This window comes from Eumetopias jubatus, unplaced genomic scaffold (assembly GCF_037043125.1).
Source record: "Eumetopias jubatus isolate StellerSeaLion01/CBP00866 unplaced genomic scaffold, mEumJub1_p1.0 scaffold_2, whole genome shotgun sequence".
In the NCBI taxonomy this organism is placed as follows: Eukaryota; Metazoa; Chordata; class Mammalia; order Carnivora; family Otariidae; genus Eumetopias; species Eumetopias jubatus.
In genome coordinates, this window is record NW_028274808.1 from 178,851,775 (window position 1) to 178,877,197 (window position 25,423).

The following is a 25,423-nucleotide window of genomic DNA, read 5'->3' on the forward strand; positions in this document are numbered from 1 at the left end:
CTTTACATTTTCCATGTCAAAAAGTTTTAACTTTGCCTCATATATTTTTTGAAATTTAAGTAAACTTGTCAACAATTTGTCAGCAATATTGGGAATTCAATTCAATTCAATTCAACAACTATTATTAAATACTGACTATGAGCTTGGTCATCTCTACAGTGCTGAATAACCCAGAATTAGATTGTTGTATGGAAATTTCAACTCAAAATCTTCAAGTCAGTTTTTTTTTTTTTTTTTATCAGAGATATTTTAAAAACTGTGTCAAGTTGGAGCACCAGGGTGGCTCAGTCAGTTAAACAACTGACTCTTGGTTTCAGCTCAGGTCATGATGTCAGGGTCCAGGGAAAGAGCTCCATGTCAGGCTCTGTGATCAGTCTGGAGTCTACTTGAGATTCTTCCCCCAACCTCTTCCTCCCCCTTTGCTCCTCCCCCTGCTCATGCTCTCTCTCAAATAAATAAATAAACAAACAAACAAAATCTTTAAAAAAAACCTGTATCAACTAAAGTGTTCTAGGTCATTTATAATTTCAATTCCTTGTGGAGATATTATATGTGTCAGAATCTCTAGCCAGGCAATCCTATGTATAATGCCTCAAACTTTTTGGAAACCTGTTTTTTCCTTGAGTCTAAGTTCTACCTGGCAATACATTTAGTCTTATTTTTATCTTCATGTATTGGGTGCTCAGCATGGCCAAACTCATTTCAGAAGCATTATTTATACAATCCTTATTCCTCTAGTTCCAATACTTGTAAAAATTTCTGGTTGTCTCAGTCTGGATCAAAATTCCTATCTCCGATGGTATCTACTATAATATACAGGCAGGGTTACATTGTATGAAAACGACTTTTTCTAATGCAGTTCTTCCAAAAGTGAAGGATTGCCTCCAAAGATGGATGTAGGCAAAGGTGAGTGGGAGGGGCATTCTTGGGCAGAAACCACAGAACTGAAAGTGTTTAATGCTCATCCCTCTAATTATTCTTTGGTAGCTCAATATATTTTTCCTCTCATTACAAACATCACACTTGGTGGTCACTATCTATGTCATTTAACTTCTTGCATGCCTTTCTAACAAACAATAAGCTCCTTGAGCCCATCAACTGTGGATATCTTATTTACCAATATGTCTCTAAAGCCAAGCACAGTATCTGACACTTAGGAAGTTCTTAATAAATATATGTTGAATGAATGCGTAAATAAAATAAAATATCATTAAATTAAATTAATAACTTTTGGATATTGTTTTAGTAAAGGATATTTGCAAACTGTATTTTCACATTTGCTTTTTAGGATATTTTGAAAGTAAATTGTATTCAAATAGATTAAACACATATTTAATAAGTACCCACTCTGTGCAGGATTGAAGCCTACACATTAAGGTTATAGAAATAAGTAGATATTGTCCCTAATCTTAAGGATCTCATAGCCCGGCAGAAGAAGAAGTTTTTGACAGATGCACAACATACGATGATAAGGAAAGTTGAGAGGATTCTGTGCCGGAAGAAGAGATGGTAGTACAGAAGGAAATTCAGCTCAACAAAGGTTTATGGAAGGATCTAGTTCATTCAACCAAGGAAAAAGCATGGGCTGACAATCACGTGTTTCTCTGAGAAGAAGACTTTAAAAGGTCAAGTTTGGTTTCAGATCCTTTGTGGTGGAGATGCATAGGATAAGTGATAATGCAAACTGTAGCACAACATGTATCTATATCTACCTATATATATATATATATATAATTTAAATTCAATTAGTTAACATATAGTGCATCATTAGTTTCAGAGGTAAAGTTTAGCGATAACACCCAGTGCTCATTACATCAAGTGCCCTCTTTAATGCCCATCACCCAGTTACCCCATCCCCCCTCCCCTCCAGCAACCCTCAGTTTGTTTCCTATACTTAAGAGTCTCCTATGGTTTGTTTTCCTCTCTGATTTCATCTTATTTTTTAAAAATATGGAACGCTTCATGAATTTGCGTGTCATCCTTGCTCAGGAGCCATGCTGATCTCTGTATTGTTTTAATTTTAGTATACCTGCTGCCGAAGTGAGAACTCTATATGTTTTTTCATATATAAAATGTATGGATTCTTTTTTTTTGGAGGTATAGTACTTCAACCCTTAAAATGACCTCACCAAATTATTTCACATTCTTCTTTTTGTCAGGTAATAAATTTTACTGAACTATTCATATTATAATCTCTGTGCACACCAAAACCATTATACTGCATGTGATGTGACTGTTTGTGGTTAAATTTGTATAGAGAACAGGATTCTCTTCAATGCTAGCTAATCCATCAGGATTGAAGTGAGTTTGTCCTCATCAGCAGAACTGTTAATTAACCCAAAATATCTGAAAACTGTTACTTCCAGATGTCCACTGCCAGAATTGAGTTCATCAGAGCTAGATGTTTTATGTTTTATGAGCTCTCTTCCATCATCACATGAAAGGCAAAAAAGGATAAATACAATAAAAAAAAAGATTCTAGGGGTCTCTAATTCTGAGACTCATTCATTAAACTGGTCTCTGTATGTTTTTGTAGTATATGAGATAATCAGTTTATTATCCACATAAGGCATGAGAAATAAGTCTTGAATCTTGATATAAGATGTGAGCTATAAACAAACATTGGTTCAGCTCTAGTTAACGGGGTGTGATGCTCTCTCCTCCTCCACCTCATGATCCTCCTGACTTTACGCTTCCTTTTCCTCCTCATCTTCCTCCTTCATTTTCCTATTCTTTCCTTTTCTCTTCTCCTCTTCCTCTTCCTTCATAATTTCACCAAATCCTAGCCAAATAAATTCTTTAAAACAGTTCTTATTTTAATTAAAAAAAAAACTACAAATCATCACCACCATGACCATGACGGAAGTATTTATTTAATACCACAACATTTGTTCAGTATAACACACACTGTTTTGTTATGAGTAAAAAGGAGACTCTGAAGCTAATTTCCTGGATTCAGAATTTACCTCTAGCACTTGTTAACTGTTACTTATATAAAATCTCCTAGAGTCTCTGTACCTGTTTTCCAAGTATAAAATTATATATGTAACTGGAAGAATAAATAAGTTAACAGTAAATGGCTAGAACCTGGCACATCATACAATAAAATGCTTTGTTTTACTTATATCACACAGAAAAATATTTTACTTTTCTGAGCATGCATGTCCAATATCTATCAATTGTTCCACATAGTACTGAAGATTCTCATTAATATGAACACAAAAGAAAAATGGTTGCACAGAAAGTGGAAAAGTTAAGGAGTAGACAAAATTCTATAATATTCTTGAGGTCTTCTCTCTACCTTTTTTTCTGCAAATGTGAATTTTGAGGTCAGAATATTAATCTGCTGATTGAATAGATTAGTGTTTTCTTGAAAATGTTAAAATATTAATTTCAGAAACACTGTGATAAGGGTGTTGATAATTTTTTTAACATATGAATCAATATTCTCTAGTACAACCAGAGAGATAGGAATCAATACATATTAGTTTAATGCCAAAGCTAGACATGCAGTTTTAAAAATAGGAAATTGTTTTCTGAGTGGAAAATAAAATGACTTTTTCTTAAAGTGGAAGATCCTTTCAGACTCCAAGTCATCCCCTGGTGATTCTTTTAAATTCTGTCACATTTTCTGAGCTGTGGATTGCTATTTAGTGTTTTGTTTACCCCATTTCTAATATTCATTTTTTTTAAGATTTTACTCTTCCCCTGAAGCAACACTTTCTTCATCATAAGCAGTCCCCCAGCTTGGCAAAATGTGTGTATATATATGTGTATATATATATATATATATATATATACACACATATATATATATTTGTTTATTAAATTTTTGACATTATTTATGAAGTAATAAGTCAACTGGTTATACAGGCCAATTTTCCTTTAAGATAATTTGTATTATAAGTAATCTCATACTCTAGTGCACCCTTACAACAAGAGATAGAATGGAGGTTTTACACTAATTGTGACTAATAAATAAAAACATGTGAAAATTCTTCTTCTGAAATGAGCCTATATAGAATTGCCAATATCAGGGATAGATGACTTTCTCTAAGAATTGCCATGTAAGAAGGGACTCCACTATCACCAGTCACTAATTCAGCGCTCACCCTCACTTTACAGAGAGAAATAAACAGGGGAAGAGTGGTTCAGTATTAACATTCTACTCTTTGCCCCATTTTTGTTTGGAAATGGGTAGCCCTTATTCAATATGCTGCTTTAAAGAATGCAAGGCAGTCAATTCAATGAGTTGCCCTTGTGCCAACCTAAGAATCGAGGAGAAATATCAAGTTGAACATTCAAGTTACCTGGGTGTAGCAGAATATACTCTCTCCATTTGAGATATATCAAGGATGTGTGAATGTTGTGTGGATCAAGGGTTACTACTGCAGAATTTTGCTCACCTGGAGCTTTTTTCTTAATACCAAACCCAGGAGTACTTTCTACCTGCCCAAGAGATCCTAGGAGCAAGAGACAAATGCACGTACAAAGATGGAGCTTGTAGCTGAGGCAGGAGGGCTGTTTGGAAAACAACAAACCAGATCTTGAAGAAGGAATTGGCAGTGGGGAAGATATGCAGGATTTGTTGAAGAATTCAAACATACTTTTGAAAAGTATCTCAGCATTTGCATGTTTGCCACAGAGGGAACTGATAGTTAATCATTATTATCTGGAAATTGGGGAAAAAGAGAGAGAAAAAATAAAATAACAAGCTCTGCTAGTTAAAGAAAAGGACATGTTCCCATAAGTGCCCTCATATCTCCAAGTGAGGGGTAAGGGCACAAATAAAGTTTCAAGTAATGTACATATAAATATCATCAAGTTATAAGTCAAGATAACAAATTGTTGAATAATATCCACTCTGTTTTCCTACTTAATAAATATAACTTCATAATGATAAAATTTTAAAATATGTGTAAAGCTGTGGATTTTATGAAAGAAAACTGACTTTAATTATTATTGTATATTTCTAAATATTTTATATATGGCAAGTTATGTTTAAGTCAGTAATAAGGTAAAATATACACATAATACATAATTTTTTAATTTATTCCACATGGATTATTTTGCTTACTCTTTCTCAGACAAACAATAATTACGTTATTAGATCAAAATTTTCACATAATTTATGCTCAAATGATAATAAATTAAAATAATTTAGAAATTAAATGTAAGTCTATTGAAAGCATGAAAAAGTGAATATTTGTATGAAAATGTAAATCAAGTTAAATGTGAGTAATTGTATCATATTCATATGCTTCAAAAAGTTACTTTGCTCCTGAATCCACAATCCTTAATCGACATTAAAAGACAAAATACAAATTATCAATAATGAATATAGAAATATTTCAAATTAAGATATATTTTAAGTCTTTAAAAATATATTCAAATATTTCATATAATTAAAAAATAAATTTTGCAAGCTAGCATCATGCTGGCAACTTAATAAATTGGCATCTCATTAATAATGCCCATTATGTTTAGATACATATATACCACATACTCACACACACACATATGTAATATACACAAATTTAAGAATAATATAGTTTTTTAATGTTAAAAATGTTTCTTAATCACAATAAGTAACTGTTGAATGAATCTCACTAATTCTGAAATCACAAATCAAATCACATGGAGAAACAAGAAAATGAAAATCTGGCCTACCTCAGATGAGGGGAAATATTTCACTAAGCAAGAATCTATTGTACCCATGATGTCTGAAATAAAGAATATGCAAGTTAATTAATTAGTCTCTATTCTTACTGTAGTGTTTCCATCACATAAAGATTAACTGAAAAATCAAAGTATTTATCATATGACTCTGACACTGAAAACAGAATATACAAACTGTCAAGGCACTAGGAAGTAGTCACATTTTCTTTCCAAATACACAGCAAGACAGATGAAGAGTGTTTCTTTGAGGTCTTAAGAGAGTTAGAAAGGTAAATGCTTGAAATTATAGGCCTTGCTGTGTTAACATTGAGCCAAGTTTTTGAATAAGTAAGACCTTCATATTCTTTAGTATATTTCTTGTATTTTATTATTATACTTGCACATGCTGTGTGATGTGTAAGTCATAGGAGAGGTGTCCTGATTGCCAGGGTCTAAGAAGGGTGTTGGTTGGCCCCTTTTCCTTCATCCCTATTCTTGATCCCTAAAGATACAGAGAAAATAGAACACTGGAGTGAGTGGAAGAACAATAAAAGTTCCTGTCTTCACCCCAAGTCCATCAAGCAAAAGACTTGGCTGATAATTGGAGAATACATTTAGAAGAACATTGGAGTATTTTGTTATTAAGAGGCAGGAAAGAACACGTAAGAAGTTGTGATTCAAAGGAGAGATAAGCAGAAGAGAAATGTAAATAACCTTTACTAACTAAAAATCAAAACCAAACAAAACATATATTTCACTTTTTCTTCTCATTCTTGCTCCTCTGACCCCAACTCTCTTCAACTATAAAAGGGACAGAAGCAGAAGGGATAAGAAAAGGAGTAATGGCAGAACTTGGAAAAGATAAGGTCATGGGTCTTATCTTCTTCTACTGATCTTGGATCCATGATCAGATGGACTTTAAGGAAAGGCAGAAACTTAAAATTGAAATTAAATTTATGCTGTGATTTAACCAAATTGTCATATATAAATAATTTTTATAATAATTTTTAAAACGAAAATAAAATCATGCAAGTTGCTCAGTACCATTAAGTAGCAGCAAAGGGAGATGATGTTTGAACATATTAATTGTAATTATTAAACTCTTTATTAGTTTTTCTAATTAATAAAACTCTTATGGTTTGTCTCCCTCTCGGATTTTGTCTCTTTATTTTTCCCTCCCTTCCCCTATACTACTCTGAGAAAAAGTTTTTCTTTTTTTTTTTTTATTTTTTATTGTTATGTTAATCACCATATATTACATAATTTGTTTTGGTGTAGTGTTCCATGATTCATTGTTTGTTCATAACACCCAGTGCTCCATGCAGAATGTGCCCTCTTTAATACCCATCACCAGGCTAACCCATCCCCCTACCCTCCTCCCCTCTAGAAACCTCAGTTTGTTTTTCAGAGTCCATCATCTCTCCTGGTTCATCTCCCCCTCTGACTTACTCCCCTTCATTCTTCCTCTCCTGCTATCTTCTTCTTTTTCTTTTTTCTTAAAATATGTTGCGTTATTTGTTTCAGATCTGTGATTCAACAGTCTTACACAATTCACAGCGCTCACCGTAGCACATATCTTCCCCAATGTCTATCACCCAGCCACCCCCTCCCTCCCACCCCCGACCACTCCAGCAACCCTCAGTTTGTTCCTGAGATTAAGAATTCCTCATATCAGTGAGGTCATATGATACATGTCTTTCTCTGATTGACTTATTTCACTCAGCATAACACCCTCCAGTTCCATCCACGTCGTTGCAAATGGCAAGATCTCATTCCTTTTGATGGCTGCATAATATGCCATTGTGTATATATACCACATCTTCTCTATCCATTCATCTGTCGATGGACATCTTGGCTCTTTCCACAGTTTGGCTATCGTGGACATTGCTGCTATAAACATTGGGGTGCACGTACCCCTTCGGGGCCCTACATTTGTATCTTTGGGGTAAATACCCAGTAGTGCAATTGCTGGATCGAATGGTAGCTCTAATGTCAACTGTTTGAGGAACCTCCATTCTTAATGTAGCTACCTTATTTAGCCCAGTGCGTTCAATAAAATAGTTATATATTTAGCTAATTTTCTGACATTTTGACTTTTCTCAATATTTTGCTATTATAACAGTGATATAATGAACATCTTTATTATTCAATATCAATATATTTCCCTCCGTATTTCCTTGGAATATATTATCATAAATGTGAGACATATAAAATGTCAAATTGTACTTCCCTAAAATGTATAATGAGCTAACCCTTAACATCCACTTGTTTTTCATAATTTTAGGACAATCCTTTATTTATCCAAATTTAATTTTCTTCTAAGGAAGGTGAATACAATTTTAATGACTTTTTCATATAGTCCAATTTAGGAACTTGATGCTAAATATAGAAGAGTAACTTTAAAAAAAAACAAAACAAATGAGTTAAAGAATGTCTTAAGTTTCAAAGAAGTCCGTGATGTTTCCTTTGAGCCATGCTCTAAACATCAGCCTTATGTTCTAACAACACCTTTTAACTGTGACTGACACATTCTAGGTAATCTCCAATGAGTAGTATAGTTCCCTGTCTTTGAGTGGAGGTGACACCTGTACACTGTTTCTAATAAATCAAATATACCAAATGAAATGGGGTATCACTCTCATGACTGTGTTATGTTATACAACAGAAGTGAAAGGATTTCATCATCATCATCACCATCATCATAATCATCATCCTCAGGTCCAGATGTATTGTTATTTTAACTGCTTCACCATAAAATTATTAAAATAGCTTGTATATTTCATTTGTATAATGGAATATTTTTTTTATATTTTGAATATTATTTCTAAGAAGTTGTATTATTTAAGAATGTTATCTATGGTAAAGCACTTGTAAATTATTGTGCAAATCATTTTTTAAATAAAATATTTAGATAAAGAGATGAAGTAAAAGAATGTAGTCATGGGTCTGTTTTCCTATGATCTCTGTTTTCATGTTTACTGTCATCATCTTCCATTTTTCATGATGCTCTTTATATAACTCTTTGCACATAAGACATGTTTTATGGTTATCCTTTTGTGTATTCCTCATTCCCTCTCTGAAATATTTTGTGAACTTCACTAGACTGATGTAAAACAGTTGGATTAACCTTTCTTGGCGTTTTGAAAACTTTTCAAATTATGCATTGCTACTATGTTGTTAAAAGAGAGAAGCTTAATCTTCAACAGTAATCATATAGTTAAGTATATCAACAATGTGTATACAGTATCATTGAATATTAGACAGAATTAAATAAAAACCTCTAACTCCCATTTGATTAAGTAATCAAATAAAAATAAACCTCTAACTCCCATATAGCTAAGTAATCAACGATACATACATAGTATGTAGTATACATACTATGTACTATGTGTGTAGTATACATACTATGTACTATACTACTATGATACATAGTATCAACGATACATAGTATTGTTGAATATTGGACAGAATTTTAAAAAATACCTCTAACTCCCATTTGAAGGCAAATTAGTTATATGTCAGTGCAGCCGAGCACCAATGCAGAACCAATATATCTGAATTGGACACTTATTATTCCTTTTTTTGTAAATTGTTTTGATACATTATCTATTTTCTGCTGCTGTGATTAATCATTTTCCTCCAAATATACATATTATACATACTTTCTGGTTTATCTTTTCCTTTTAATTTTTAAGTGTTCTTAGTCAAGTCTATTAATTTATTGCTGGGGGCTGTCTGTCTTTAGTTTTATGTTTATGATTATTAAAATGGACACGTGTATAATAAGATCTGGTGGACCTGGCTTGTCTATCTACACTCTTATCTTGGGTAGTTCTGTTCCTCTACACATGAAAATAAGACTGACTCTAGGCAAGTTAACCACTGGCCTGCTTTCATAGAATAAAAGGAAAGGAATCAGGGATAAGGTATAGGACTCTATTCATTTCAAAACAAAGAGTGCTTTACTTTCAGTGCTACAGCTATGGCCAAAATCCCTAATTATTCACAGACTAGTTATTTGACTTTGGACTGGTGCGAAATGGCACTGCAATAAGAATGGAAAACTTCCATAGTTCCATTCTTTTAATTAAATCTTTTGAGTGTCTTCAGCACTCATCCACTCAGTCAAAAATATATGTGAGGTCTCATGCTGTGTCAATTAGGTTGACTGGAGACGTGAAGGCTAACAAATCAATTACTGAGACAACTATATATCATAAGAAGAATTTTAAGTACATTATAACAAGATACTGGCCTTTCACCAAGATGAACTTTTTACTAATACCTGGGTCCATTCAAAACTTACCTCATTTGAAAAAGTACAATAATTAGCCTAAAACCCAAATAGAACCTGTAGATAAATAAGAAAAATAAAACAAAAGGAAGAGATAATAGGAAAAAGAAAGGGAAAGAAAGGAGACACAAAAATGTTGGCAGATAAACAATAAAAAAATGGTGTCCTTGAGCAGATAAAGTATTTGACAAAATGCCACTATAAATTGAAAAAAAATAAAACCTCAATCAAATCCCATTATACAATAAGAGCACAATGCAAAGACAAAAAAAATGTATTAAAGAGATGAAATGTGAGCAACAGAATTCAAGAAATAATTAAAAAGAAAATATAATCCTATGACAAAAATGAACGTCCAGAAATTACTCAATGAAGAAGAAATAAGCAAAGTTGAAATGATCAGAGTTCAAACACAGATCTAATAAAAGAAAGGCTTGATTTGGAAGAGAGGTAAAGAAGATCTATCACATACCTATTCAGTTTCTTCTAATTTTTTAATACATAATTGAAGTGCTGTCTACAAAATAATAAGTAATACTTAAAATCCAACAATTATTGACACAGAAATGTCAACAATAAGACATTTCCCAGTAAAAGTAGTGCTCATAAAAGGTAAAAAAGAAAGATTTTAGCAGCTAAGTAAAATGTCAAATGACTTATAAAGAGAAAATAAGCAAATATTCAGATTTTCTTTAATCCAGGGTAAAATTGAGTTACAGAGAAATGCCTACAAAAGTACACTCTGCCCACCCCCACCCCCAAAAAGACGGAATAAGAAGAAAAAAAAGGAGGAAAGGAAGGAAGGGAGGGAGGAAGTTTAAAAAAAAAAAACAGAAGAAATATAGTTAGAGAAAAAAACACAAAGCATATAATAAATTTTTAAAAGAAAATGAAAGGCAAAAAATTATCACAAAAGATAACGCATAGTATAAACTATGAAAGAATGCCAACAAGATAATCTGTGACAGCAATGGGTGTAAACTGGGCTAAACCCACCTCTAAAAAGTAAAGGACAAGTCGGTTATAAAGAAAACCTGTTCATATGTTACATTAAGAGAGAGAGAGCGTGTGTGAGCCGGGGGACAGGGGCAGAGGGAAAAGGAGAGAGAGAAACTTAAACAGGCTCCAACCAGCGCAGAATCTGACTCAGGGCCAGATCTCATGACCTTGAGATCATGACCTGAGCTGAAATCAAGTGTTGGGCATTTAACTGACTGAGCCACCCAGGTGTCCCCAAAGTACTTATCTTTTAAAGTATATAACCCCAAATTAGTAATGTTAAAATATTTATGACCCATAAAATTGAGCATCATATGTTATAATTAAAACACGTAAGATGGAGATGAGTATTGTAGGGTGTGTCTTAGATGTCATTTTGACAGAGCCCCCATTCAGCTCATTACCCCAGTGGACTTCAGCCAGATTCAGCTGGATCCCATTAAGAGTAGTGGTTATAGCTGCATTTATGAAACTGACTCCCTACCCCCCAGAAAAGACTGTTTTCTTGCTAAAAAGAACTCTTCTTGTACCAGCGAGCTCATGGAAGGTGCTCAGTAAATATTAACAGCACTTCCTGAAAGGATTTCAAGGAACAGAGAAATAAAAATACATTTTTTTTAATAGGTGAATAGAGGACTTTAGCACATAGATATTTAAAAAAACTGTAAGAATATGAGGGAATATAGAAAAACATTAATAGAAGGAAAATTCAGTTCAGCTCCCTCTGCTATATATCAAGTGAACAAAATTATTTAGATTCTAATAACATAAAAATAAGCTAATTCTTTTTTTAAAGATTTTATTTATTTATTTGACAGAGAGACAGCAAGAGCAGGAACACATGCAGGGGGAGTGGGAGAGGGAGAAACAGGCTTCCCGCTGAGCAGGGAGCCCGACGCAGTGCTCGATTCCAGGACCCTGGGATCATGACCTAAGCCGAAGGCAGACGTTTAACGACTAAGCCACCCAGGCGCCCAAAAATAAGCTAATTCTAATCTGCATTCCTTCATACTCTAAACCCTGAGAGGTTACCATGTACGGGGCACAATTAGGACTTTATTATGAGTTATTTAAAAACAAAGTGTTACTGGGCTTTAATTATTATTTCTGTAATAAGAAATTACATGAAAGACACCTGAATCAAACTTCAATTTGGAGGTATTTCCCTCCACCCTTATCAGTTTTTCTTATTTAAACCTTTATTTTTTTTCCCCAGGTATTCAATTAGCTGTAACAGAGCCATCACTATTCAAATACTCTCAGAGGCCCTTGAATTTGTGTAGCGGAAAAGAAAATACTACTTCAACTTGACAGGTTTAATATAGAATAAATTGAAATTGAAATATATATTGTAGCTACCATATTTTGAGGTGTAAAGTAGGGAATTTGCTCATCCTGTAAAGATAGTTATTATAGGAAAACATATTTTTTTCATAAAAATAATTTCTAGATAGGCCTACTAGTCTGTTTAGAAAAGGGGACGATGGGGCACATGCATGGCTCAATCAGCTAAGCAACCAACTCTTGATTTTGGCTCATGTCATGATCTCAGGGTTGTGAGATTGATCCCCACATTGGGGTCCATGCTGGGTGTGGAGCCTACTTAAGATACTCTCTCTCCCTCTCCCTTTACCAGTTCCCTGCTCGCTCGCTGTCTCTCTCTCAAAAAAAAAAAGGGGGGGTACCATCCTATCTATTTCTATAATTGTTGTTTTGAACTGTGATTAGTTGTCTATTCAACTTCTTCTTTAATAAATGTCATTACTTCCAATAGGTATGATCAGGTCTTTCAAAGTAGGATACATCTATCCCATGACCTTAATCTGCATGACTCCATGTGTGTCAGAATTGGGCAAGGCGGGCACCTGGGTGGCTCAGATGGTTAAGCATCTGCCTTCGGCTCAGGTCATGATCCCAGGGTCCTGGGATCGAGTCCCGCATCGGGGTCCCTGCTCCTTGGGAGCCTGCTTCTCCCTCTGCTTCTCTCTCTCTCTCTCTCTCTCTCTCTCTATCCCTCTGTCTCTCATGAATGAATAAATAAAATCTTAAAAAAAAAAAAAAGAAAGAATTGGGCAAGGCTTTGGAATCTCAGAATTCAAATTTCAGAAAATGGAAGAGAAAAATAAAATCCATGCTGCCAAACAGCACAGAAGCTACATTAGAGGCTATGTATACTCCTCTTTGGATTTTTTTAAAATTTAGCTGTGGAAATTCTAAATATACACTTGTGAAACCAGGGTGAATCCATAGAGTCCTTATGACAATTTCTGAATCCATTCCCAGGTGTTTGTTCTGGAGAAGTGAAGACCCTATGCAGAGTCTTCTCTGTCTTTTCTTTCTTTCCTACTAATGGGACTTGCTTGGAATCATAGTTTCTAGGTAAAACAATCTGCTGAGACAAAATCCAGTGATTTTCCACTTTGAAGACAAAAGACAGGATAAAAATGAGGACTGAAGTTATGTTTTAGTGGTTTTAGAAGACTGAATCCCTTTCATTCAGATAGGACTTTTTTTGTTTCCACCATCTCCCTCAGATTTCTCTTTCCACATTCACTCTGTTGTCTTAAGATTTAACTTTTTTTTCTTTTTTCTTTTTTTTTAGTTTTGTTTTGTAATATTTTCCTTGTTGTCTGGTGTAAGAGATCTAATAACATGCCATTTTTCATGCAAATACATGCAATACTCCCCCAAATACATGCAATACATTTCATTGCCATACATGGGGATCATATTCCCCTGTAGATTTTCCATAAAGATTTTTAAAAATTATCAGATTGCAGAGCTAAGGAATTAAGGTCATTTTGAAATTTAAGTTTCCTATGGTTCAGTATGATAAATTGCTACAAAGTTACTAGGTCAGGTTTGAATTTAGGAAAAATATATATATATATAGTCTCCAACTCAATTTTCCTGGATAAAAAAAAAAAAAGAGCAGGTATTTAAAGGGACATGTCAAAGTTGAGAAATAAGCGCAACCTAGCATCAGGAAAAGGCATTAAGATTTCTTAGTTAAAAGCTATATTTCTGTCTCTTCTTCTCATTTCCTGTGTAACCTTGGTTAAGTAATTTAACCTGTAGTTCAACTGCTTTATTGGCTAAGGTAGAACTGTATCTCGGGAGGAAATACACACTGTTCTAGTATGTTTCAGCTATCAAAGGACATGAAACATCAATTTGTACCATCTATAATTTTATATGTTATTTTAAATTTTTAAATCACAAGTCAATCTTGTTTTCTTTCAAAAATAAAAGACTATCTGTTTCTTCGGAATTACAATGACTGAATCTTCAAATAGGAAAGGAGAATTAGAATTTGTGCCAAATCACTTTTATCCTTTTCCTAGTCAGATGTCAAAGAGATAATGTTATTCTTGAGGAAAATGAAAGAGAGAAGGAGAAAGACAGAGAGTGGATTGGATACTATATATCCAAAGGTTTCTGAGAAAAAAGTAAAGTTGTAACAAATCTCTGGGAGAAAGTCTGTTGTACAAAATAACAGGTTCTATTCTGAAGTTATCTCTCTGTTGTGCAAATACCTCATTTCTTATAAGAAAAAATTGTATTTTCTCTTCATTCACATGAAATATATTTGTTACTTCAAAGTTTTCATTATATGTTGATCATTTGACCACATTTCTAAAAGGAAATATAGAAAGATATTCCTTACACAACAGTTTAATTAATCCAGTTGACATATCCATGTTGAAAACTGAGGGTGGAATATTTAGAGCAGAAAAATGCAATATTAAACTAAAGGATTTACATAATCTTGGGCACAGATGCCAGATTTTCAAAAGCCAACATCACCTTTCATAATTGAAAGCAAGGTACCTTTACAAAGAGTCGTTTATTAAAATCAAAGTACTATTTCAATAAAGTATTAAGATTGCTGCATAGAATGCCCTGTGGGCAGCACTCTGAAATAATAGAGAATTGCTATTCTAATCCACAATGGAACATTTTAATAAGTGTGATAAATGACTCACAGAGAGCTTCAGATTTCAATGTCAGTGGAATTAGAATCAGGCAAAGGCTGGTCCTGGGTGATGGATGTGGAGTATTTTTGTGGTAAACACTTTGCTACGTCAGGACAATACCAGCTTATGGAACACTGAGAGGTTAAATTCATGTCCATTTGTCAACCTGCTGCCTGAGGGTAAAAAATGTAGACAGAAAACCAGTCTTACTTTAACAGGTAATATACTTCCTTACATTCTATAATCTTTCAAAATGATACAAAACAAAAAAATTAAAAGATATAATGAATAAAGGTAAATCACTTGACACTTAGAGACATAGCCTTAGTAATATTATGGATTGAAAAGATACATTGTGATCAACTGGGCTGATAAGCCTTGACATTTTTTTTCTCCTTTTTTAAAAAAATATGTTTCTTTCTTAAGGTATCCAAGTTTTATGAGGATATAAATGTATATGTGATGCTTCTTCTTCTTCTTCTTCTTCTTCTTCTTCTTCTTTTAAATTTTCTAAACAGATGCAAATCATGTATATATAGACAAATTTTTCTCTGATCATTTTAACTTGAAATATAAATTCAGAGGAAGGATATTATGAGATTTAAAACATTTCTGACATTAAACAGTGTATTATTGTACTCCAGTGTTCAAATAAAAAAAAAAAAAAAGCCTGACCTAGGTACATTATTACCTTCAATGGTGTTCTTGCATATTATTTTAAATGTCCCCAAAGGAGACAAACATTTGACTTATGTTTCAAGTTTTCCAAACTAACCATTTCCTCACTTTTTTTTAGTATGCAGTCTATATTGCAGAAGTATAATGCTAATATATACCCAAAGTACTTTGTCATCAATATAATAGATCTTCATGAAACTTAGCAAGGAGAAATTTAGAGGGCTAAAGCAAAAGTAGGCCCAATGGGACTAAATATAAAAGGTGTTTTCTTAAATTCTGTTATTCATAAAACCACAGATCCCTACCAGTTGCAAAGACATTATAAGGAAAGTATTTTACATTTATAAATAAGAGACACTAAAGATCACCAAATTCAGATAACTCTGAAATACTTTTACATTCAGTTTTCACAGTAGTTTTTGGTGATCGCTGATTGACTAAGGCTCTATCTAAACCTTAACATGCAGAGAATTACCTGGAGATCTTAGTCAAATGAAGATTGTTATGTATCAGGTCTGCCATGTGGGGCCTTAGGGGTTGAATTCCTCATAGGATTTCAGGTGAAACTTTTGCTCCTGCTCTGTAGACAGCACCTGGATGAGCCGGGCACAAAAGACACATCCAAGACTTCATCCCAGACATGCTGTATAGGTGTACTTTTGAGTAGTAAAAGCAACTGTTCTATGCTGGTCATAATTCCATGAATAAAATATATCCTAAATGCGTGGTTGAATTAGTGTCAAAAGTGACAAAAAGTGGGTGTCATAGCCATGGGTGTTGACTATGCAATCAGGCATATGGGTTTGATCCCCATCTTTACTCTCAACTAGCCATGGAATTCATGTCGGTGAGTCCCCACCTGTAAAGCTAGAATTCTAAGAAGGTATTCCATTCAGTGTTTGGAATGATTAAAGAAGACAAAGCCTATGAAATCCTGACATTTTAAAAACCCTTAATAATTATTATGTGTATTAAGAGACAAAAGTTACTGACCCAGAGCCAGAAAACTTGGATTTTAATTTCAGCTCTTTAATTTAAAAATTAAGTTACCTTAGCCCTTTAAAATGATTTACACTTTCTGATCCCAATTTCCTCATTTATGAAATGGGAATAATTATATGCATTTCCAAGGACTGCTAAGAGTATTAGGACAATACATGTGAAAATACTTTTAAGCCCTAAAAATTATGCAACTTAAAAGTATGATTTGTACTCCTTGAGTATTAAAGTCTTCAGAAGAACAGCTTAAATTCACCAAATATTGATAGATTTTCAACAGCAAACAAGTAACTTTCTTGATATATCTTTTTTTTTTAATCTCACCTTTGTCAGAGTTCCCCAAGAAAATTTTGGCAAAATGTGGGCAAGTGAAAAACTGGTGAGTTCTACACATATTTTATTACTGACTAGAAATAATAAAAGCAGAAACATACACAGTTTTCCTACCCTTGAATAATAATACATCAATGCTAGTAATACTCTATGTTTCTCTATTGCTTACAGAAACAGCACATATTTTATTTAGGAAAAGAAAAGCAATCAACTCTGTCATACTTGAGCTCTGACAAAGGAAACACTCTGTAAATAGCTGTTGAAGAATGAATTCAAAGTCAAAGTTTATTCCTGATTCTATTTCTTTCTTGTGATGTGTCCTTAAAAGTATACTTGGTTTCTTTATTCATTAGAGTCAATCTAAAATGGTATTATCAATGTAGAACATGCTCCTTGGAAACATAACAGTGAACTATGAGAATTAACCAAAATGATGACAGGTAAGCGTTTTGAACTGCTTTTTAAAAGAAAGGTTCCATAGAAACACAAACCTCTCAAGACATAAAAGTACTTTTGAAAGTGGAGAAAAAATAGCTGAGAGAGAGAGAGGTTGGTAATGAGGAAAAGAAATATCAGAAAGGAGGGAGGTAAGAGAACAGGAGTTACAGCCTCTTCCGTTTCAAAGAATTAGCACCAGGTGAGCTCATCACTCTCTCTTCTGGATGCAGCAAAGGGTCTTGTATCTGCATTAGTGGGATAGAGAATAATCACCAAACTGATTAAACACAAATAGGCAGGACTTCTGGACACCCAAAAGTTAAAGCTGTAGAGATTACAAAGGCAGGCTAGAAATAATAAGAGTCCATTTGGAAGACTGAAAGTTAGTGCACCGAAGAAACACCACAGGGTGTCTTTGTTGGTTAAGCGACTGCCTTCCACTCAGTTCATGATCCTGGAGTCTCAGGATCTAGTCCCACATAGGGCTCCCTGCTCAGCAGGGAGTCTGCTTCTCCCTCTGACCCTCCCGACTCTCATGCTCTCTCTCTCTCTCAAATAAATAAAAAAAACAAAGAAATACCACAGTGGCAAAACTAAACTAATGTGATTCCAAAATCAGTAGTGGCATTTTATTTATTTTTTTATTTTTTTAAATATTTTATTTATTTGGGAAAGAGAAAGAACACAAGCAGAGGAAGGGGCAGAGGGAGACCAAGAGGGAGAAGCAGACTCCCTGCTGAGCATGGACTCTGATAAGGGCTCAATCTGATAAGGACTCCACTGGGGGGCTCTATCCCAGGACCCTGGGATCATGACCTGAGCCGAAGTCAGATGCTTATCCTACTGAGCACCCAGGCATCCCAATCATGTCATTTTAAATATCAGTGTGTACACCACTAAAATAATCAGAATATTGGGCAATATGGAAAGGGTGTCCACAGTGTAAGATCATTTAATTTGGAACTTAATGTTATTTCTCTAATTCTAGGTATTTTTGTATATTGCAAATGAAGATGGTCATGAAAAATCTAATCAAGAAAAAGTTAGGTAGATGATGGCTCAAGTCACTGAGCTATATGTATATGGTGTAAGAAATTAAATTTAAAAAGTCAAATAATGTCTCCAGAAAAATGAGAGAAAGCCTGCTCACAAGATAGGCTAGTAGGTATTTGCTTAGTAACTATCTTAATCTTGCATCCCTTCCTGGTTAATATTGTATGGAAATACTATCAAAAGTTAAGGTTATCACTATGCCTTTTTTATTTAAAAAAAAACAATAGCCTGACAATTTTTCCAAAACACATTGAATAAAAATAAAATAAAATAGTCACAAAGTTTACAGAGTTTTTGGAAATTAATATGATAGTATCTTAACAAAAATATAAATATGTGTACTTTTGACTATCCAAGTTTAATTCTAGGAATATCCTAAGCAATTATTTACATAAGTGTGATGCATATAGGTAAATTATATTTCTTAAATATTATTTACAAAGGTGAAAAAAAAATCAATAACCACCTACACATACCTTAATAAGGACATTATGGTATATCTGTAAGATAGAATAGTGCACAGCAAGCTAAAAAATGGGATGACATTTATATTGCTAACTTGATGAGTAATACAGTAGGGGAAAAATTGCTCATACACCCGTAAGTCTAAAATAATCATGTTAGAATAAATTGTGTGTGTGTGTGTGTATGCTCTATAGAAAAAGATCTAGAGATCGGGAATGATACACATACAAAATTTTCATTATCGTGGTGGGAATGGTTGAAGTCGGAAGAACACAGGTGGTGACAACAATGTGATTATTATTCTTATTTTTACTTTATAGAGTATTATATTGTTTCAGTTTTTCTATCCATTACTTTTATAATGAAAAATATGGATAATTACAAAGTTGAAATCTTATGCTGGTAATTTTAAAGAACTATACCAGGTTACATGCTTGACATAAGTTGAAAATAATGCATATAATGACAGATGTATCTAATTAGATTGAAATGCACACATGAAACACTGTTCTTGGAACTCTAAATAGAAAATTTGTGAAACAATAACAAAAATAAGAAATAATAAATGAATTAAAGAGAGTTGACATGGGAATAAAATAGAGAAGAAAATAAAATTTTAATTTCATCTATTTTTAATAAGACAAGTAAAAACTGTGATTCATCCTCAACTGACAATATCAGATCACCCAAGTCATTAATAAAAAAAAAATTGATCCTTTCCATTTCTGTCAATGTGTAAAATCCTGAATTTATATCCAGTAAATCCCATCATTTAATATATAGATTTTGTGCTTGTGTGCAAAAAGTTGGTAGTTTTCTTATAGACCTGAGTACATCCATCACTTGAAATCTCCTCACACCATTAACGGCATTAATTGGTATTAGGCCTCTGAAAAAACATGACCTAAGTATCATGTGCCCAAAGATATAGAATATGAGGATATTAAAGAGACTGCCCATAAAATGTAAAGTAAGGAATCCTGCTTATCTGCCATAGACTTGGTCTTTGCAAAATAAATGTGGGGGGGACTATTTTATTTTGAAAGAAAATTGTTGGGAAAAAAGATAATAGTTGACACCCTAACTTTTTAAAGAAATCAAAAAGCTCATATCTCTAGAACAGTGCAATATAAGATTCTGGGTTTCTTGCTTAACCTTCATTAATCCATCCCTTTATCATTCCATTTAAAAGTGCCTCCTTCAGGGGCTCTGGGATGGCTCACTGGGTTTAGCTTCTGCCTTCGGTTCAGGTCATGATCCCAGAGTCCTGGAATTGGCCGCACAGTGGACTCCCTGCTCAGTGGGAAGTCTGCTTCTCCTCTCTCTGTCCCTTCCCCTGTTTGTGCTCTTTTCAAATAATAAATAAAATCTTTAAAGTGCCTCTTTCAATACATGTATGGATGCAGTGTGTTATTCTGTTAATATAGTTTTTGGATTTCACAAATAAACATTACAGTGTTTATAGAAAAAATGTACTTTCCCATTAATATAAATTAGATTTTGAGAATCACACTTATAAAATGTTTTGTGACAGTCTGTTATAAGACTGTGCAACCTCTCCTTTGAATAGTCACTTATTTATCATCTTCATCAGATCCATTTATGTCAGAATAACCATGATCAAAAGGAACTGAATGTTTAAGACTAGCTATCTTGAAATACATTCTATAAAAAAAGTATATGTGCATCATACAATATCAAAATGTGTCTAAAAAAGGAAATTAGTAGTAATAATAATAAGCTTGAATAAAAGAGTAAGGATGTGCAAGCTATTCATATGATATTGACCACTCAATATGTGAATTCTCTTGAACTATCTAGAATATTAATTTATGGATTCTTTCTGAAGATTTATTGGTTGATTTTTTTTAATACTGGTCACTCATTTATTCATTCATGAGTTTGAACAAATATATTAAATACTTCTGTGAATTTAGTTTCATTCTTTGCATTTCTAAAAATTAATAAGTGCCTAATTTAAAATTGCATGTATTTCTGATGAGAGCTGCTATTACATACATTTTTCATACAATAGAGATGAAATATATAACGATTATGTTAAGTATTAGATAGTGCTTAATGAAAAAGTAACAACTTTATGAGTTTAACCATTAGGAAACCCACCAGATTCTCAGGGTGAATATCTGAGGAAAATCTCCTAAAGTTTCAGACATAAATAGAGGAAAACAGCCATTTAGAAATAAGCCCAGAGTATTCTGTTCTCCTTAACAAACATCTGCCTCAGTGGAATCTCTTTTATCACATTCTTACTGACCTAGGTAAGGGAAGTACCCACCTCTAGCCTCCATCTTGCCTACCTGTCTCACCTAACGAGAAAAAAATCCTGAGAAGTAACTGTGAAGGTTAGAGTCCAGGGGTACAGATCTAATAAAAGGCTGAGACCAGGGGCGCCTTGGTGGCTCAGTCCTTAAGCGTCTGCCTTCAGCTCAGGTCATGATGCCAGGATGCTGGGATTGAGCACCACATCGGGCTCCCTGATCAGCTGGAAGCCTGCTTCTTCCTCTCCCACTCCCTCTGCTTGTGTTCCCTCTCTTGCTGTGTCTCTCTCTGTCAAATAAAGTCTTAAAAAAATAATAAAAATTGCTACTCTTTAAAAAAAGAAAAAAAATTGAGACCAAATCATAAGCTTAAAGAAAACTTCTTCCCCAACTCCTTACTAACACATGCTTGTTTAGAAAATTACAAAAAAATCAACCAAAAACCACTGAAGCTAATAAGCAATTATAGCAAGGTTGTAGGATTTAACAAGCTATGATCAGACATAGAGGAACTTATAACCAAGAAGCTATTCTGTACCATTCCAGCTGCATGATATCCTGACAAAGACAAAACTATGAGGCAGAATGAAATCTGTGGCTGCCAGGCATTTGAGGCAAAGGAAGGAAGTATGAATAGGTGGAGCACAGGGGAATTTTAAAGCAGTGAAACTATTCTGTATGACAGTGTAATGGTGGATATTTCATATTAGGCATTTGTCAAAACCAATAGAACTTTACAGCACAAAGTGTAAACTCTAATATACACAAAGAGCTCTCATGTAAACAATGGAGCATATCCCCTATATTGTACTTTTAATCTCCATGACTTATTTTTTTTTAGAACTGGAAATTTGTTCTTCTTAATCCCCTTCCCCTATTTTGCCCATCCTTCCACACCTCTTCCCTCCAGCAACCACCAGTTTGTTCTCTGTATTTAAGAGTCTGTTTCTGTTTTTTTGTCTGTTTAGTTTTTTGAGTCCACACATAAGTGGAAGCATATGGTATTTATTTTCCTCTGTTTGATTTAATTCATTTAGCATAATAACCTCTAGGTCCATCCATGTTGTCATGAATGCAAAATCTCATTCTTTTCAGTGACTGAAAATATTCCTCTGTGTGTGTGTGTGTGTGTGTGTATGATATATAATCATGCATACATATGTAGACATATACACATATATAATGGAGTATTATACATATGTATGTGTATATATGTATATGTATGTGTATATATATAAATACACACACACACACACACACACACACACACACCTTCCTTATCCATTCATCTATCAATGGACACTTAGTTTGCTTCCATATCTTAGCTATTATAAATGATGCTGCAATAAATATAAGAGTGCATACTTCTTTTTGAATTAGTGTTGGTTTTGTTTTTGTTTTTATTTTTCTGGCTAAATACCCACCACTAGAATTACCGGACCATATAGTATTTCTATTTTTTAATTTTTTTGAGGAAACTTCATACTGTTTTCCATAGTGGCTGCAACAATTTGCATTCCCACTAACAGTGCACAAGTGTTTCCTTTTCTCTGCATCCTCACCAACACTTGTTATTTCTTGTCTTTTTATACTAACCATTCTGACTGGTGATTTCTCATCACGGTTTTGATTTGCATTTCTCTGATGATAACTGATGATTTTTTTTTTTTATGTCCCTGTTGGCCATCTGTATGTCTTCTTTGGAAAAATGTCTATTCATGTCTTCTGCTCATTTTTTAATTGGATTGTATAGGTTTCTGGAGTTCACTTGTATGAGTTCTTTATATATTTTGGATATGAATCCCTTATCAGATATATCAGTTGGAAATATCTTCTTCCATTCAGTAGGTTGTCTTTCATTTTGTTGATGGTTTTCTTCTTGTGCAAAAGCTTTTAACAGTGATGTAGTCTCAATAGTTTATTTTTGCTTTTGTTTTCTTTTTTTGAATAAACATGTCCAGAAAAATATTGCTAAGGCTAATGTCTAAAAGATTACTGTATATATTTTCTCTTATGAGTTTTATGGTTTTAGGTTTTACATTTTGGTCTTAAATATATTTCGAATTTATTTTTGTCTATGGTGTAAGAAAGTGGTCCAGTTTCATTCTTTTACATGTAGCTGTCCAGTTTTCCCAACACCATTTATTGGAGAGACTGTGTTTTCTGCATTGTATATTTTTGTCTCCTTTGTCATAGATCAACTGACCATATAAGGGTGGGCTTATTTCTGGGCTCTGTATCCTGTTTCATTGATCTATGTCCTTGTTTTTGTGCTAGTACCATATTGTTTGCATTACTATAGCTTTGAAGTATAGCCTCAAATCTGGGATTATGATATCTCCAGGTTTGTTCTTTCTAAAAATTGCTTTTGCTATTCAGGGTCTTTTGTGTTTTTATAAAAGTTTAGCATTATTTGATCTAGTTCTGTGACAAATAGTATTGGTATTTTGATAGGTATTGCATTAAATTTGTACATTTCCTTTGGTAGTATGGACATTTTAACAGTATTAATTCTCAGTATTTTATTCTTTTTGATGAAATTATTAGTGGGATTGTTTTCTTAATTCCTCTTTCTGTTACTTTGATATTAATGCATAGAAACATAACAGATTTCTGTATATTAATTTTGTATCCTGCAAGTTTACTGAATTTATTACTTTAATGGTTTTTTGGTGGAGTTTCTATGGTTTTCTCTTTTTAGTATTACTTCATCTACAAATAGTGACAGTTTTATTTCTCCCTCACTAATTTGGGTATTTTTATTACTTATTTATTACTTATTCTTGTGTGATTACTATGGGTTTCTTCCAGTACTATGTTGAATAAAAGTGGAGAAAGTGGACATCCCAGTCATTTCATATTTCTGTTATTAATTTTCAATATTTTTGTTGCAATTGAAGAATAAATTTCATAAGATTTTTTTTAATTTATTAAATTTGATTTAAAGTTATGGCTTAAGGTACTTGATTTAAACATAGGATCCAACCTGGAGAATGTTTCAGATCCACCTGAAAAGAATGTGTAGTCGGCAATCATTAGATAGTGTGCTCTATATAAGTCAGTTTAATACTGTTGGTTGATAGTGTTGTTAAAGTCCCTATATTCTCACTGAAATTTGTTTTTTTGTTTGTTTGCTTGTTTGTTTGTTTTCCACTGAGCTTTGATCTAGTTGTTCTTTCAGTTATTGGTATTGGAACATTGAAATTTCTATTAGTGTTACTTCATGTATTTGTGGCTCTGGTAATTAAATGAATAGACATTTATAATTGTCACATCTTCTTGACTTACTAACCCTTTTATCATTACAAAATGTACTTCTCCTTCCTTAAGAAAATTTACTGTCTTAAAGTTTTTTTTTCTGATACTTGTATAGCTATTTACTTCAATTTTCTTATCTTTTATTTTTGCATGGCTTATCTTTTTCCATTTTTTACTTTTAATCTATACATTTATTTGAATTTAAGTTTTGTCCCTCGTAGACAGTATATAGTTGGATCTTACTTTTAATCTTGCCTATCTATATGTACCTGTTTTATGGTTTGTTTAGAGATTCATCTTTAATATAATCATTGATTTGGTTGGATTTACATATTCACTTTTGGTCTTTGTTCTCTGTATGTCTTCTATCATTTTGCATTACTAGGCCTCCTTGACTGCCTGCTTTTGTACTAAATTTTTAAGGTTAATTTTAGTTCCATTTATTTATTTATTATTATTTTTAAAAGATTTTATTTATTTATTTGAGAGAGAGAGAGACAGAGATAGTGACAGAGACTACACATGGGGAGGAGAGGGAGAAACAGGCTCCCACTGAGCAGGGAGCCTGACACAGGGCTCAATCCCAGGACCCTGGGATCATGATATGAGCTGAAGGCAGATGTTTAACCTAATGAGCCATCCAGGTGCCCCAGTTTTAGTTCCTTTTAAAAATTTTATATTTTTGTGAGCTGTTTTTTCATGGTTGATCTCAGGATTACAGTATTAATCTTAATTTGTTAAATTCACTTCATATTGTTTCCAGTATAATATATAAACTTTGCTCCAATATAGCTCTGATCCCCTACCACTTTACTATTATTAACTTATATATATTACATCTCTATGTTTTATAAACACAATAATTAAATGTTATAACTATTGTGTTCTAATATTTGCCTTTTAAAGACATTAGGGAAGATATGAGAAAAATATACTTACAGACTCATTTATATTAACTAACTTATTTAGTGTTTATGGTACTCTATTTCTTT

The 25,423-nt window shown here is 33.3% G+C and overlaps 1 non-coding gene and 1 pseudogene across 1 annotated transcript; both read right to left on the reverse strand.

Annotated features, from left to right (window-relative positions):
- The window catches only part of LOC114196616 (signal recognition particle receptor subunit alpha pseudogene), a 192,354-nt pseudogene that overhangs the window by 145,321 nt on the left and 21,610 nt on the right, over positions 1-25,423 (reverse strand).
- On the reverse strand, positions 1,945-2,048 carry LOC114198793 (U6 spliceosomal RNA). The gene has a single exon (XR_003607182.1). It is a non-coding gene; the product is annotated as a U6 spliceosomal RNA (small nuclear RNA).